Raw genomic sequence first — 19,498 nt, forward strand, 5'->3', positions numbered from 1 at the left:
AGTTCCTCCTTTAATTGGTTTTTCAGAAGCTATATAAAATGCTATACATATCAAGAATAATCATGAACCAGCTCCAGGTTTACACCCCTAATTGTTTGTTTTTAGTTCAATGATAAGAATTTATAATGTGTAATGCTATATATTAAATTTTTATCTTACAACTATCTTATAATGCCGACGTGGCAGTCTCAATTAATCATTAAATTTATTTATTTTTAATGAAGACTGATCTAATAATTAGTTAGAACTGTAACATCAGAATTGTGAGATAGTGAGGCCCAAACACTATAATGAAGTTTATGCAAATCATTCCAATAGTTCAGATTCTTATCATTGAACTAAAAACAAGTTTATGCAAATCATTGTTTTAAGTGTTTAATCTTAATTCATTTTTGTCTGATGACAAGAGACAAAAGGTTAAGAGAAAGAGTATTGTAATAAGAATTAAGGTAGAGTGAATGTTATGATTTACTATATAGTGACATTTGTCAATCGAATGCTATTACAGAGTGATGTAATTAATCTAGTAAATGAATTTTATCTATGGTGGTCAATCTAATTTATTTTACCACGTATTTAAATTGATGTTCTTTATTGTCAAATCAAATTTTTATACAATCATTGGCAACTAGAATGTCAAATCAAATCTTAATATATAATCATAGGCAACTAGGATCTATCTTTTTATTCTTTCGCGACAATTATTGGGTTTATGTTTTTCAAAAGGCCAATTCATCAAAGGAATGTTATTAAACACAAACCGTATATGCCATCTCTTTATAAGATAATTATTATTTTTATCATGTATTAATTTGCCTAATCATTGAGTCGAATGAAAACCAAAGTATAGTTACTTTTGGAGAGTACTTTAACACACTACTTATTTATATTAAAAGCGATCATAGTAGACAACAACAATTATATGTGCAATATCCATTCGAAATCATATATGTAATCATAGGCAACTATGATCTCTCTTTTTATTATTTCGAAATAATTATTCGTTTATGTTCTTTAAAAGGCCAATTCATCAAAGGAATATTATTAAATACAAACATTTTATGTCCTCTCTTTATTAGATAATTATTATTTTAATGATGTATTAATTTGCCTAATCATTGAGTCAAATGAAAACCAAAGTATAGTTACTTTTGGTGAGTACTTCAACACACTACTTATTAATATTAAAAGAGATCATAGTAGACAACAACAATTATATGTGCAATATCTATTCGAAATTATATATGTAATCATAAGCAACTATGTTCTCTCTTTTTATTCTTTCAAAACAATTATTCGTTTATGTTCTTTAAAAGGCCAATTCATGAAAGGAATAATATTAAACACAAACCTTTTATATATTTAAATGCTTTAAGCAATTGTGGCCAATCTAATTTATTTTGCCATGTTGTTTACATACATTCTCGCTACTGTCGAAACAAATTTTTATTTGTACGTAATCATTGCCAATCGGGATGTTATCTTCTCTGAAAGATACTTACTTGACAATATTTTACTTTTATGCTCTTAAGAAGGCCAAGTCATCAAAGGAATATTATTAAATACACACGTTTATATTATATACTTTCAAACAATAAACATAATAATAATGTAAATGACTCAAGTAGAATGATATGGTTTTTTTTTTTTTTTTCTAAAAAAATAAAAATAAAAATGATATGTTATTGCCAGTTTCTTTTATTTTTCTATTTTCTTTTATAAGATGGGATCCATAACGTTTCACGTAAAGCAAGACAGATGGTGTAAAATTGGAATTGCCCATTGTTGGGAATAATCATACTTCAAGTTGAATTGGGGTCCAATACAGACTTCAGACCAAATCAAACTCCAAACACTCATAGTTTAAGTGGGAGTAGAAAATCTAATTCAGGTTTGACTCCACATTTTTTCCTATAAATAGGCTCATACCCATGTATAAACGACATGCTGAATATTTTATGCATAAAGAATACTTTTTTCTCGGAGATTGACTTGGGCATCAAAGCGAGACTCCTGGAAGGGTCTCATAGTTTTAGTTGTTTTGCAGTGATCATGGGAGCATGAAGAACATTGAAGAATGTGCCATTAACACCGTATCAGAAACTGTTCTAACACCCATGATTATTAATCTTAATCATATTTCAAGTTACTCTTTTTTTTTTCACTGACATCTCTCCTCTCTTTGTTTGTGTATGCAACATTTATAATCGACTCACTCTCTATATGAAAAATAAAATAATGACTTCTAATTTATCCAAGTGTGTGTGTTTGTGTGCAACAAAATATCTTAAATACGAAATTTAAATAAGACAAGATATTTGTTACGAAGTGAAAACTCTGTGAAGAGAAAAATCACTCCGGGGCAGCCAAACCTAGGAACTCCACTATTCAAAAACAAAGCTAGTTACAAGACACTCGTACTCACATACCCTTATGCAGTAGTCATACCTTTAACTCTGACACGAAGCCTATTGTGAATGCTTCCCAACCAGATCTCCTACCTGAAGGGGTTTTTGATGGATTCCTTTACCTTAGGGCCGACCCCTAAGATAGACTTCACACGAACTGTTGAGCACATACCAGCAATGGCTTGAAAGTTAGCGGATCTTCGATTCTCCCTAAAAACCCTCTCAAAGCTAAGAGAATTCAATACCGAATTCTGTACAATTGACAAGCCTAGAGCCCTCTATTTATAGGCTTACAGAAAACCTAAATCTGCTGAGATTCAGACTCTGGCTGTCGAGCATCCGGACAGAAGTTAGCCACGTCCAGACGGTCTTATGCGATTGCCTTTCAGAAACAGCACAATTCTATCCTTATCAAATCCATGTTCGAACGGCTTGGCCGAGCGTCCGGACGGTCTTCGCTATATCTCCTTTCTGCATTTGAACGGAACACTGGAATATTTTGAAATGCTGGACATCGTCCGGACGTGTTGCCACGTCGTCCGGACATGTTGCAGAAACTTCCCAAACAGTGTCGACTGAAATCCAACTCCATGTAGAAATTGGAGAAGCTTGACCTAGCGTCAGGACGGTGTTACCCTGACGTCTAGACGTTTTCAACGCTGAAGCTTCTAGACACTGCGGGGGCGTCCAGAAGCCTTCAAAGGCCAGCCCGGACGGTTGCACAAGAACCGGCTGTTCTGACTTGGAAATTGCATGGAATATTCATGGACATCTTCTTAGAAACTTGTGACCATACACATGGCATGAAATGAGACACTGTCTATATTACATGAAGACTCTGAATAGAACCGATAATCCTGTTAAAAAGCAAGCATTACATAAAGTGTTTTTGTCAATTAGAATGTTGCCAATATAAAATACTAACATTATAGATTATTTATCTTTTTAATATGGAACTGGATTGTTACAATGTTTCTTTATTTTAAATTCATGACATCCTTACTAGGGTCACGTCATACAGTGCTCCAGAACCACATGAAACTATTAGGTTGCCCTAATATCATTTATGACAATCCAAGAAAATTGCTAGCTATATTTAGGCTATCACTTCAAAAGGACTAGTCAATTTTAAGTTTCCCTAGAATCACTTATAAAAGTCAGTTTCACCTAAGATTGGTAATTTTTTACACAACCCGAGAACTCGACATGAATCCAGCACAAAATTAGTGAGTTAGGGTTAAGGAGTTTGACCCGTTTAATTAAATGGATTGGGTTAAGATTAACTTATATAGAGTGTGTTTGACATTGCGATTTTGTAGGTAAAAAGCCTACATGGCTTTATAGGGTTAGGGTTGACCTACACTCAGTTTACATCTCCCTTAGATCAAGCATACATAGATTTAACTCCTTCTTTTCTTTTTCTCTTTCTTTTTTTTTTTTTTTTTTTTTTTTTTGAATTAGAAAACATGTTGGGGAGGGAAAATTAGGTCATTTTCACTCTCTCTCTCTTTCTCTCTCTCTCTCTCTCTCTCTCTCGCGCACGCGCCAGCCTTTTTAGGTTTTTTGAATGAATGAATGTTGGTTTTAGATGTAAAGCGTTTTTATTTTCTTTTGCTAGAGATAAATCAATTAAAAAGTTAAGATTTTTTCTGGATTTCGAAAGCATTGTAACTTGTTTTTCTTGATTAATATGAAAGAGATAATGGGTTTGCTTTCTCATTTGGATTTGTGCAAGATTTTTTACATTTTCTTCGGTCCAAATCACCCTACTTGTTGGTTGAACTGAAATTGGCTTGGAGAACTATTCAAAGTACTTGATTATTTGATTCAGGTTATTGTGAGGTTAACACTTGCATATTGATTCATATACAAAACCTATTTCTTGAGCTTCTTTTATTTATTTATTTATTTTTAATGTTATGTTGTTATTGTTTTATGTTATCTCCTTAATGCCATGCTTATTTATGCTAGATTTTCCCTTTGTTTAAAGAGCATGGACATGTTGTAGAGGTGCCTCTGATCAAAGAGAAGAGAATAGAAGAAAGCAAGACGTGTAAGCCTACTAAAAACCAGTTTCTGTCGCCATGAGTTGTAAACTTTAAAGTTGGTGTTGCAGTATGTTGGGTAGATCTTGTGCTTGTTGGTAAGTTTCTTGTTGGTGTTGTATCTTGTTGGGTAAATTTTGTCAATGTTTTTAAGTTAATTTGTAGTTTATGTTATTTTTGTTGGTGCTTGTAATAGGCATTAAGGTGTTGTACTGTGTAGAAAAATCAATCAATGTTATCTTTATATATAAGAATTACATTATTTTGAAAGTTAACAGGTGATGTCTTGGAACTTTTCAAGTCTTTGAATTGGTGACTCTAAGTTGCATGTGTAAGCATAAATCTATACATATGCTAGTTTATCACCACTAGGAACTACTCTTTTTCCAATTATTCTACAAATCAAAGCTCATGACATTGCAAGTTTAAGGGAATACACCATTCTTTTGCTTGTAAGCATTTTTCAAACATTTGTTCCTCTTCCAAGTTCCACTACGAGTGCAAATGACAAGTTTTTCAAGGCACAAGGTTGTGTAAATATCATTTGTTTGTTTTTTTTTTTTTAACTATACAAGGAAGGAATTGTGAAAGGAGAGAAACTTATCAAACATCTTCTATGCAACTTCGGAGGTTTATTTCTTAGTAGATGGGGATGTCCACACTAATTCCTCCCAAATGATCAGCTGCTCTCGCTACCAAGCTTCTCCCCTGAAATCCTCTGGTAAGCACGGCAATAAAACCATAGGCATGAGATTCTTGCTAGAGTTGCCTTACCAACAACTTGGATGAGAAAAACAATTCCAGAACTCCCAAAACCCACGTACCCATCAAACGCAAGTACACAAATGGGTGTCAAATTAGGATGAAATAAATAAAACGAGAACCCACTACACACAACCTATTGCAAATCCTATACCAAGGAAAAAAAAAAAAAAAAAAAAAAAAAAAAAAAAACAACATAACTACATCACAAATGAACAGAGAGGGAGAGGGCTCTAGTGGTTGAAGGCAGCGATCGGAAGTTAGAGGTGGCGGCAATGGGAAATTGGCGAAGCAGATCTACAAGAATATACACCAAAACCAAATTTTACAAAACCAAAACAAAATAGCCTAGAGAAGGGAAACCAAAATAATCCAAGCACAAGCGGAATCAATACCAACGAGAACTCTAAAATCAGATTACCCCTAAATATGGCTTCCCTTCAAAGACAGAGCACCGCCGTCACAAAGAGAGCACCATCGTTGGCGGTTTGACTTGCTTGCCTGCCCACCATTGGAGAGATAGAGAGAATTGGCGAACTCCGAACGCTGGTGGAGACAAGCTTCATCAACAGCGAGAAGGCATCGGTGAAGATCCACCCGGATGGATTTGAGAGAGAGAGAGAGAGAGGCGTTGGGGGGAGGGGTTGCGCAGCATTGGGGATGGGGGAAAATGACGGCTCTGGTGAAGACCCACACAGGCGGTAAGTGGACCCAATATTTATTTATTTGTTTTTTAAAAAACGGATCATCACAGTGGCATGGCATTTAGCCATGAACCAACATAACATAAACACATTTCGTAACATGTAACTAACACATAAGAGAAAACACACATTGCAGTGGAAACATAATTTATTAACTAAAAGAGTAATTACAACATCAGAGACATTCGACTATCTATGTAATTAAAGCTGATTAATGTAATAGTTACATAACAAAAAATAATGGCTATACAAAAGTGTCACATCCGACACGTGCAATATACAAAATGTCTATATAAAAGATGGACTATCCATAAGTCCATTAAATACAATTGTCGCGAAGTGCTTCAATTGCAATATCCCAAATACAGAGCTACGGGGTCCTCGTCAACGCCAGCAACACCTACATCCAAAGCATCTACATCTACACAATCATGGTGGTTGCCATGTTCTTATAGGTGGATTAGTGAGTCCACGGTCTCAGTAGTATATAACTCACTAAGTTTTGCATTGAGGCCGACATTTAGTTCATTTACCAAACGTTTACAATAATAGCTACTCTCAATAAACCATTTATTTTCTTAAAATATGTTGCAACTGATAAGGTAAACACATGCATCTTATAAGCAAATAAAATCGTACTACATAGCTGTGATTATATATACGTGGCCCAATCTCCAGCTTGGAAGCACATGCATATAAACCCATCTATCACATACTATATATCTATAATTTAGGGCTGGCAAAACGGGTCACCCGACACGACCCGTTTAGCCTGGACACGAACACGATAATTTCACGGGTTACCCGACACGACCCGTGAAACCCGTTTAGCATAATGGGTCGTACCGGGTCGACACGACCCGTTTAGCTTAAAAGTTTTTTTTTTTAAAATGAAATAATAAAAATATTATTTGGCCCCTCTAGCTTAAGCCTTAAGGTGAAGGTGCACTGCATATTAGGCAATTCTGATTCTAACTAGGAAGTTGAACAATTTAGGCCAGATTTGAAATCTCAGAAGCAAAAATTGCAAAATGAACAAAATGATTCATACAATTTCATAATATACTACAAACAATCTACAATCGGGACTGGGAAATTTTGGGTAGACACCACACACAAAAACACCCACTGGCCGGAATACACATACCCAACGACTAGTATGGACACGGCCGACATCACAATCCCAAAACAGAGCACACAAACACACGACCAATTTGGCCAAACATGGAATTTGAAACCCCAAAAATCATCACACACACACACACAGTCGCGACCAATAAAAAACTAGACAGATAGAATTAAAATGAATATAAGTCTTAAAATCTCCTTGTTCCCTTAGAATTTCATGTGTATCAGCAAAAGCAAGTAAAACACAATGTTGAACATACCGGCGGTACCGGATGCAACATCGCCGGAAGAGCGAGAGAGAGAGAGCGGCAGAGTGATGTTGGCGGCGGAGCAGAGCGACGAGGAGAGCGGCTGCGAGCGGAGAGCAAAGAGAGAGAGCCTCGAGCGGGTCCAGCTGTCCAGCAGGAGGAAGAAGAAGGGGTGGCATAGCTGGCGCTGAAGATGAAGAGGGGGCGGCGCTGATTGCTGAAGGAAAAAGAAAAGTAACGAAGTTAGGGTTTTGTTTTTTTTGTGTGTTTTGACTGTATTCGTTCGGCTAATAGTAAATAGTAATAATTTCATATTTAGTTTTATAATTTTATTTTTATTTGGCCATTTCCTTTAATAATAATAATTATTATTATTATTAAAAAAAAAAAAAAAAAACCTAATCGTGTCTGGTGGGTCACCCGTGACATGACCCTCCAGATCGAGATAAACGGGTCGACCCGTTTATGACCCAAACCAGCTAATTTTGTGTCGTGTTCGTGTCGTGTTGTCAGGTTGTGTCAAAATTGCCAGCCCTAATCTATATCATATGACTCAGTCATACTCTTATACAAGCTTTCCCAACCTTTGAGAAATACAAACATATGAATACATCTAAGTAGTAAAGAAAGGATATCATATCTCAGCTATACTCGTATACGAGTTTTCCAAATCTTCGGGAAACACAAGCATACGAATACATCTAAGTATAACATCACGTGAAAACCATCATATGCAGTCTAGTTGTAACGATATATATATGTTCTGCTCCATTCAAACTCATAGGCATATTGATACATCTAGCATGAAAACCCACTCAATACATAACATAAAACATCACCATATAAAACTATGCCATGCTTGCTTTCTTACACATATATACGTCTTTTACATTCTTACTTTCTCATCACTCTGGGACTTGTCCCAACGGCTTCTATGATATCCGTTCGCATACATACTGATCTTCATGAAGGACTTGTCCCTAGGTAGTGAGAGCTCACAACTCACTCCTTTCAAGAACTCATCCTCCATAACATCATCATTAGGTTAACAACGTCGAGGGCTTACCCCTAGAGACTCGTCCCTTAGTGTAATGCTAAGGACTCATCCCAATACTTTAATCTCTTGTGCACTTTTCTCCTTCATGTTCATGCTCATGTTCATGCTATAAAATTGATAAGTCTTGAAATATTCTATTCAAGACCCCTTAATTCACATATGTTATACCTAGTTTGTGCTGTAAATATAATGTTTTGTTGTGTTTTTGTGTTTTGTCTTATTTTCATGTCTTAATTGGAAACAAGTTTAAATCATCAAAATTAGACATGAAAAGATTAATTGAAGAGGTTCCTGCCAAGAGAAAATCGGACAAGTCTTAAAAGCATATGTCGATCAATTGACCTTCTAATCGATCGAGCGGCACAGGACATCCAATTGAGCAAACCTCAATTGATCGACGGGCGAATTCGATCGAGCGATTTCAAACTTTCAAAAAAAAATTGTAGATATAGACACAATCTTTGTGCGGTTCAAAAATCAAACTCAAGTTGTGCGGTTGAAATGAGATGTCGACATCCATTTCGTGCGGCCATAATCAATCTTTGATGATATTTTGTAAATCCTAAATCTCTATAAATATGAGGTGATAGCTATGGTTTCAAATATGCCTTTCTTGGGTTTTGATTTTCAAGGGCATTTTAGATTAAATTTTCGACCCTTTTAGTTTCCTTTGGCGCAACTCTCTGGGCCAAAACCCAGAGTGCTCATTTCCTTTACTTTTCTTTCATTATTCTTCATTTCTAGCTTAGTTTGTATTTCCTTTTCTTTTCTTTTTGTAATCTGAATTCTCTAAGCTTTAATATAGTTTTTGTTCTTCATTTTCTTCTTGTTTTCTTTACTATTTTGATAGATTTAATGCTTAGATTTAGTTTTATCATGTGTAACTAAGCCCGTTCTTAAGGTATGATCGAATCTCTTCCAAAAGACCATGGTTTGTTCTTGGTATTCTTAGGGTTTTTCTTGATATGTATGATGATTTTATGGTCTTGAGAATTGCAAAACTATTTTGATTTTAATCTTGCTTTTAAGGTTGCAAAATGGTTTGTGATTGAGTTCCAATCTATATTGATTCTTGAAAAAGAGATTTTCTTGTCTATGAGATGTCTTAGATTTCTTGAGTTAAACCAACGTTTCCGATTTTAGTGATTGAGGAAATGATGTCTATGCAATGGTACCATTTAACACGATGCATGTTTATTTATTAGAGTCATTTTATAGGGTATGCCAGGGAACATCGATCACTCGACACATTTCGTAGTTTAAAACATTTTTCAATTGTAGTTTAACTTTACGTGGAATGATTGGTGCGAAACTGAGATATCTTATCATTACATCTTTAATATGGCGTTCATAAGTCATGTATGCTTATTTTTAAGTAACTTTATATGGAGGTCGTTGTATGGTTGACACTCATTACGCACTCATATCATACATGTTAAGAAGATCCACATGAGTCATTAGGCTTTCCATAGGTATACGGATGAGATGAGATCAATACCCTAAGTTTACTTTTCATTTATTTCATTTTCTGCTTTTCATCAATTTTCTTGTTGTAGCTTCAATTCTACAACCTTTATCTTTTCTTTTTCAAGGTTAAGTTAGATCCCTTTTAAGTATTCCAATAAGCAAAACAACATACACAATCCTTGTGGTTCAACACCCTCACTATAGTACAAAGATTTGTACTATTGTGAGTGGTTTATAAATATTAAAATCCACGTAGTCATTCAGAGCCGATTTAGTTTTCAAAACCAAAATCACTCTTTTTTTTAATCATCGGTGAAAACACTACAAAAAATTATCATACTTTTGCTTTCATGTTTGTGCATTGTTCAACAACATTTCACTTTCATAGTTGATGTGGTCTCAAATGTATCATAAATAAAATAACCACACGCAATAGAACAAATCTTTGTGGGATAGGTTTAGGTGAGGATGTCAAACGTCAAGGCATGTTTGGTTGTTGTTAAGTTACGGAAATTAACTATAATCTAATTCAGAAAAGAAGTTTGATTTTTATGTTTTTCAATTGAAACTAAATAAAAACTTAAAAAGTGAAAGTAAAATCAGTGGAGAAGATATAGGGGATTGATTTTACCGCTAATCTCATAATAATGGTAAATTGCATTTAACATGGTTTTCATTTACATGAATGATATGACTCGTGTGTGTTTGTCAAGCACCCAACAATGTTGTCAAGAAATTTCTTTTATTAAGAGATAAATATAACCCATCCTCGGTTAGTACAGATCGTCCACCTAATCACTAAGATGTGGTATGATCTGAATTCCCTAGGTATGAACTATCCAATCTCTTAATTAGCATACACATAATCAAGGGATAAGCATAACTCATCTTTTGGCAAGGTATGAATCGTTCTACCTAAATTAAACTAAGTAGGGTGTAGAGCAATTTCTCCTTCCTAGAGATGGCCTATCAAATCCTCTTGATTTTATGTCCATTAAAACCATTGTAAAACCATCCTTCATACAATCATAGAAAATATGAAGGTTTGAGTTCGATAGAAACAAACAAGTTTCTAAGATAAGATAAAAGGTTTATTAAAATTGAATCTAAACCTTAAAGCATAATTTCAAGCTTAAACAACCCTCATTCATGTTAATAGAATTCCTAAAGAAAAACACAATTACACCATAATTACTTGGAAATGGCTACATCAATACCATATGAATGATTTAGCAAGTCATGGAGGTGCTGGAAATCACCTTTGTGAAGGAGAAATCCATTCCAAGAAGTTGCTGGAACTTTGAAGCACTTTTCTCCTACAACCTAGCCACTAATCCTATTGATTTCTTCTATGTAACATGTCTTCTCCTAATGCACGAATTTAAGGTATATTTATAGAGTAAAATAGCAACCCTAGTTGATTTCGTGGTCTTATAGGACTTCTAGTCCAAGTGGGAGAAGTAAAACTTCTTTCCTTTTCTGAAAAATAAAGATGACTTCTAATTAACTATGTGTGTAAACAGTGTGCAACAAAATATTAAATGCGGAATTTAAATGAGACAAAATTTTGTTGACGAAGTGGAAACTCAATTAAAAGAAAAACCACTCCGGGGTAGCCAAACCCAAGATATCCACTATTCAGAAGACAAAGCTAGTTACAAAGCAGTAGCACTCACATACCCCTGATGCAGTGGTCGTACCTTGAACTTTGACGTGTAACCCAACACGAATACCTCCCAACCAGGTCTCCTACGTAAAGGGGTCTTCAATAGAATTCTTTACCTTAGGGCCAACCCCTGAGATAGACTTCACAGCTCATCAAATCACACACTGACAATAGCTAGAGAGTTAGCAGATCTTCAATATCTCCCTAAAAACCTGATAAGTGTTGAATGTTACACATTCAAGCCCCCTAATTTACATATGTTAAGCTCTTAGTTTTGTTATAGTTTGATGTTTTGTGTTGTTTTGTATGTTTTCTTGTATTTTACAGGTTTTGGAAGAAAATCCATCAAATTCCAAAATTATAACAAAGTCGGCAAACTCACTTTTGGAAAGATTCAACTCCAAATCAATTTTGAATTTAAGGAAAGAGAAGTCGGCAAAAATTTGTTATTTTTGGAAAGAATCTAGAATGAGCATGTCTCTGTAATTTAATCATAACTTTCGGATCAAGTATCTGATTGCAACGAAATTAGTGGCTTTGGAAAGCTCATAAAAAATGGAACAAATATTTCAGAAATAGGTTTTTCCTATTTCAGATGTTTACTATGCGAAAATTGCTCTGTAATAAAGAACCACAAATCTGTACGAATTTGGAATCCTTTTCCTACTTAGATTGAAATTTCAGAAAAGGAAAAGACTTGTACTTATTCTATTTAGACTAGGCAACCTATTTATAATTGTTCTAGGATTTCTAGTGCTTCTAGAGCTTCTCTAATCCCTATAAATAGGCCTATAACGTTTGAAGAAGAAACATACAAGCTTGGGAAGAATAATTGGAGGCTACTTCAAGAAGAATTTTGGTTTTTCTTTCTTCCTTTATTTATTTTCAGTATGTATATAATTTTAGTCAATATTAGTTGTAACTAATACTTTAGTTAGTGCTCGATTGAAGCCCTAATCATGTCTCTTTAAGTTTCAATTTGCTTTGCTACAATTTATATATTGATGCTTAACTTGATTAATTCTAGTTTCTTGAATTCCTCCCATGTTTATGTTTGGCCATCATATGCATGTGGAATTTGTTATTTATGTCAATTTGGATGACCGAGTCCTAGGCATAATAGAGTAACAAAAGAACCCCTACACATGTTCTTGGATTAATCAACATAAAGACAGCTGGAATAGATGTCGTGTTCCAATCTAACTGTGTTTACCGATTTCCATAGATTTATGCTTTCTTGAAGAACAACTTAGTAGATACCATGCTAAATCCTTCAAGGAAGAAAAGAGTTAGAGGAGATACCATGCCTAACACGTTGCTTAGGGAAATCAATAGCTTTAGGAGAAGATACCATTTCCTTGAGGCTGGTAAACATTAAGCATCATGTTATGATTGTAGTATTGTGCATATTGCGAATCTTATTTGAGTATGATTAGTGGCGGATATCGAAACCCTACCTTTCTTATTATTATTTTTAATTCAATATTTTATCCCGTCTTATTCAACATATCTCTTTTAGGAATTTCTCTTTAAATACAATTTATACCAATCCTCGTGGGAATGATCTCGTATTTGCCTATTATACTATCGTTTTGATCTTGTATACTTGCGAGTAAAACGTACAAATACTTATTTATTTATTTAGGTAGATATTTGCACAACAACACCCTCTCTAAGCTACAATGAATTCACTACCGAATTCATACAAAATACATGCCTAGGGGTCTCTATTTATAGGCCACAGAAACCTAAATCGCGTCTAATGCGATTTTCCTAGGCGGCGTCCGGACGGTAGCTGAAGGCGTTAGGACGAACAACTGTGCGATCGGCTTTCCAAATTTGCTTGAAATTCTTTCATGAATAGAGCCGCATCCGGACAGTGTTGCCATAGCGTGCGGATGGTTGCACTTCAGCTGCATGCAATTTTCATATTAAGGCTTGAGCGTCCGGACCATGGAGACTGATGTTCGAACGGTTGAACTTCTGCGGCTTTAACGCCCCGCCTTTTACACGTGACATTATGACATCATCAGAGTTAAGATTTGGCAACATAATATAAATATATCCAACAGACTTGGAATTAAATAACACATTAAAGCTTCTAACAAAAATACCTCGAAATGGATTAAATAGTGTAATTAAATAATTACACAGAAAAATAGTACTTGTGCCACATACAGCACAGATAATCTACAACTAACATATTTCTAGTACCATTATGACAAACCAATAGAAATATAAATAAAGAATCATGACATAGTAGTCCACAAAAAGGGAGGCAACCTAGCCTCAAACACCGTCATTCGGATCCACCTAAGAGTCTAGTTAATCCTGATACTTCTTCTTCTTATACCTGTATTAATAAATAATATAAAGAGAAACAGTAACACAAAAATACCTAAGTGAGTCCGTTGTTTCCAATAATAATATGAATGCTGATTTATTTAATAAATGTAAAATAATACAAATATGGCCTTATAATCACATATGAAAAATTAAATGACTTATAATATTAACAAGTGTGTGCGATAGTGTGCAACAAAATATCAAAATGCTGAAATAAATAAGACAGATATTTTGTTGACGAAGTGGAAACTCAGTTAAGAGAAAAACCACTCCGGGGCAGCCAAACCGAGGATATCCACTATTCAGAAGACAAGACTAGTTACAAAGTAGTAGCACTCACATACCTCTGATGCAATGGTCGTACCTTGAATTCTAACGTGTAACCCAACACGAACGCCTCCCAACCAGGTCTCCTACTTGAAGGGGTCTTCAATGGAATCCTTTACCCTAGGGTCAACCCCTAAGATAGACTTCAATTCATCGCAGCAACAACACACAACATCAACGGCTTCAGAGAGACTAACTCATCACAACAATTCTAAAATATAACTCTCTAAGCACTAAGGAATTCAATACCGAATTCTTGTAGTTCTCAAGCCTAGGGACCTCTATTTATAGGCTGCAGGTTCAAATGAGTGTCTGGCTTGAAAAACCTAGACCCCGTCCGGACGGTAGACATAAGGCGTCCGGACAGACAACTGTGCGATCGGCTTTCCAAAAATTTTCTGAAATTCTTTCCTGATTTGAGCCGCATCCAGACGGTGTTGCCCTATCGTCTGGACGGTTGCACCTTCGCTGCACGTAATTTTCATATTAAGGCTTCGCGAGTTCGAACCATAGAAATGATCGTCCGGACAGTTGATCTGATGCACGCAATTGCTATATATGTAGCTCGTGCGTCCGGACCATGAAGACTGGCGTCCGAATGTCTGAATTTTGAATGCACGACTTGTCTTATGGATGAGTGTGTCCAGACGGGAATCCACATTGTCCAGACGGTTGCAGCTATCTTCCCATATCTGTGTTTTGGAAAGAAATCCATATTTGGTTGAACACTGAGTGGCATCTGAACGTGCTGCTGAAACGTCCGGACGGATGCAAGCTGGAGCAGTTCAAAGCTTCTCAAAATAGAGGAAGGTCCGGACGGTAAGTTCTCGTCTTCTGGACAGATGATGCTTGGACAGATGAGCGTCCAGACGGTATATCACGTCGTCCGGACGGATTCAAGGGATCCGATTTCTTTGACTTGGAATCTGTACAGAATCTTCTAGAAACATATCCTTGAAGAAGACTTCTAAAAACTGACTGAACCCCTGATTAAAAGCATCATTGTTTATGTTACTGATTGATAAGTGTCCAGGCGTTTCACTAGGCCGTTTGGAAAAAAACTTGGGAACCGTCTTTTGCTGAGCTGTAGACTTTGCAGGGTCTTCTTGGAGTCCAGGCATTCCTTCTTGATGCTTGTGACACTAATCTTGTCATAATAAGGCCCTTTCCATATCAGAGAAATAAAATCTGAATATTTGAAGACTCTGAACTGATACGGCATCCCTGTGAAATCAGCAACATTACATAGAAATGATTTTGTCCAACAGAATGCAGCCAACACAAAAATTAACAACATATATACGCAATATATGAACTATGGTAGCTAATCATAGTCATAGATTGAATATAAACGTAACCATAAAGCAGTAATATGACAGTTTTAAATGCATAGTTTTAGGTATTTCCCTTTTTTTACTCCTCTGTTAACCTAGGCACGGTTAGCGTCGTATTTGAAGCCTGGGCTTCCTCATTTTAACTTTTAATTATATTCTTTGGGAGCCTAGGCTCCTGAAAACCTGGGTTTCCCTGATGACCTAGGTACATCAATTTTTGTATTTATTATTTTCTTTTCAGGTATTTTTTCATTCATCGAGAACCTAGGAACTCTAGTGAAGCCTCATATACCCACTATAGATCTAGATCCCCAGCTTGTTATTAAATAGATTATTAAAATAATAAAATATGCAAAGTCACATGCGCAAACAAGTAAATAAAGCAGTAGACACAATATTATAGAAAAAATCCACCAGCTTCACCCTCAGTAAGTATAGAGATACTTACAATTTACGTTTCGAAGATTATCCACAGAAACTGCATAATTATATCCATGCATTAATAGATTAGCAAATAATACTAAGTGAATTTGCCAACTCTTTATTTTTATTAAGAGAGTATTCCTTATTACAATGGCTACACCTAAAATATAAAAGTTATATATAAATATAATCTTACTGTTATGTTTTGTACTAACTGATAATATAACCCTTTTCATTTTAATAAAAATGGCATAACGGTATAAAATACTGATATCTTTTTATCACTTTTGTTCTCTAAATATTATAATGTTGTTTGGACATTATAATGGCATATAAAATGGATTAATTATAATACCGCATATTTCATGCGGCCATTATAATTGCATTTATAAATAATAATCAAAATACCCATTTTTAATAAAAATTGTCATTTTCACTTTTAAATCATATTAGTATAATATTTCTTTTTAGACATAACAATTAATATAACTAATTGTCATAGTTATAAAATAATCCTAATTTTATCCTTTTATAAAATTGGGCAGAATAATTGCATTAATATATTGAATGCATAAAACTACTTAAAAATATTTGGGCAGCGTAACGGCGCTTTTGTAAAACAGTGACTTTTAATTCGGGTATTATAACAGCATATTTAATAACTCCGCTTTGAATACCCAGTTCAAGATACAACTTAAAAACGTTAGATTAAAAACTCATAAAATCAACAATATTAAAAACAAAACTTTATTTAAACTAAATATCATTTTCTTTTCTTTTTCTTTTTCTTTTTCTTTCTTTTCTTCTTTTTCCTTCTTCTTCTTTCTTATTTTTCTTTCCTTTCTCTGCAGGTGAACCGAGAGAGAGAAGATGGTGACGAGAGAAGGAGAGAAAGAAAGAAAGAGAACTTGAAAGAGAGGGATTACCTTCTGATCTTCCCTTCTTCTTGCTGCTGGACCCAAACCAAGAGAGAGAGAATTGAATTTGAGAGAGATTGGGAGAGAAACTGAGAGAAGTTGAGAGAGAGATGTCGTCCAATTGAAGGGAGAGGTGGGTTCCTTATATAGTGAAATAGACGGCCTAGATTACTCTAAAATGATCGTATCCAACGGCTGGGACGAAGATTTGATATTAAAAATCTAATCCCAGGTGATTCAGTGCATGAATCTGTTTCTGCAGAAAATCGATCGATTGCATTGAACAGTAAGTCGATCGATCACATTTTTATACTATAAATAATCGATCGATCCCATTGAACAGTAAGTCAATCGATAACATTTTTACACTATAAAATAATTGATCGATCTATTATACTTAGCCAAATTTTCATTCGTTTCAGCACCTATATAACTAAATCGCTCGATCAATTATTTAAATCGATTCACCGATTTTGGCTTCTAATAAGGGTTTGATTCCTTAATCGCACGATCGATTTTAAGACATATAAACAATCGCTCGATCGATTCTATAATCTATCGATCGATTTAGACTTAGTCTAATTTCTAATCCATTTTAACTCCTATACACTTATACATATATTCTTAATAAATATTTAATCTCTTAAATATATATACCTATCTTGATGAATATTTATTCCACAAATATTCATATGTATGTTATTCCTATTATTAGGCCTTAAATCATATTTTAAGATATTTTATTTAATATCTTAAAATACAGGGTATTACAGCGACACACTATTACATATTAAGGCTTGCGCGTTCGGACCATGGAGACTGAAGTCCGGATGGTTGAACTTTGTATACACGTCTTGCCTTATCAAGGATGCTGTCCGGACAGGAACACACATCGTTCGGACGATTACAGTTGTCTTCCCATATCTGTGTCAGCGATGAAAATCCTTTTACTTGTCGAACACTGGTCATCCGGGTGGTATAGCCAATTTGTCCGGACGGTTGAATTGATGCACTTGAACGTTGGATTATTCTGGAAGTCTAAAGAGTGGCAGGACGATTTACCATTACGTCCAGACGGATGCAACATTGAACAGTTCAAAGCTTCTAGACACTGATGGGGGTCCGGACTGAAAGTTCTCGTCGTCCGGATGGATGTTACTGACTGATGAGCATTCGGACGGTTTACAGGGACGTCTGGACGGATGCCTGGGATCCGACTTCTCTGAGTTGGAATTTGCACAGAATCTTCCTGGAACTTCTGAAATAGCCTTCTTCATACTTGTGAAACTGAACTTGTCATAATAAGTATCCTTCCATCTTAGAGAAATAAACTCTAGATAATATGAAGATTCTAGAATACGGCATCCCTGTGAAAACAGCAACATTACATGATAGTGATTTTGTCAACAGAATGCAGCTAATAAAAAAACTAACATTTTCTTATTTTGCTTTGTTGTCAGTTTCTGCCGCACTAATGCGCTCGAGCTCAGCATGCCAGTGGGCTCAAGCTCACCGTGTCGTGGCAAAATTTCAGAATTTTACTTTGAAGCTTTAAGCTAGCGGATTTAATCATGTTTTTCCTTAGGTACCAAAAGATGCTAAAAATACAAAAACCACACAAAACATTATATTACAATAAAACTATGTGGCTAATATATGAGTTAAAGGACTCGAATATGCAATATTCGACACTTATCAATAGTTCATAACACATATACTAAAATCCTTAACTTTTCTCAAAGTCATAAAACATATCTCATTTCCCAATTTCATAAGACATACTCAAAAGCTCATAATCATCATCAATATCATATCTTAACATAATTCAAGATATCGAAAGCAATCTTAACAACATCTATTATCACAAAATATCATCGGCTCTGGTTCAAGTAAATATAACATTTTTTAATATCCTAAAACCACAAAACATAGTATTTTTTCTCAGTGAGCTAAATACTCACCTAGGCTACTTGATTGACAGCTTAAGAAGGGATTACCAACGAAAGCCACGCAATTTACCACTGTACAATACATTGCAAAAACACATTAAAATTAACTCAACACACTTCTAACTCTAAATCTCACTTAGATTCTTGATTTTTCCAAGAATCAACAACCCATAGAAACCCATAGAATTTATAGGGTTTCATTTGACAATGCAATAACTAGAAACACTAACCCATAAGAAAATCATAGGATTAGACGCCAAAAATCACAAGTTCAACACTTAATCAAAAACTAGGGTTTTTGGTCTTACCTTGACTTTTCACCAAAAGTGAAACCCAATGCTTGGAAATCGCTAGAACACTTCAAGAATACCAAATACCTAAAGAGATTTGAGATATTAAGCTCAATCTTTATGAAATAACACAAGATCTACGAGAAAAGCTAAGGTTTTTGGATTTACCACAAAACGATCAGTGAAAACAATGATTTCGTGCTTAGAAACGTGTCTTCGGAATTGGATATGATTTTGGAAGCTTCAAACTGCCGGAATCTAGGGTTTAGTATCAAAAATTAGAAGAGAGAGAGGAGAGAAATCGTGAGAGATAAGAGAGAAATGAGCTGAAACTGCGTTCAACCAATTTCTATCCAAGCCTGTTCGGACAAGCAAGTAAGCCGTTCGTACACGCATGTGGAAGCCGCGAATCAGACTCTTGGGTAGC

This window comes from Alnus glutinosa, chromosome 7, assembly GCF_958979055.1.
Source record: "Alnus glutinosa chromosome 7, dhAlnGlut1.1, whole genome shotgun sequence".
Taxonomy (NCBI): Eukaryota; Viridiplantae; Streptophyta; class Magnoliopsida; order Fagales; family Betulaceae; genus Alnus; species Alnus glutinosa.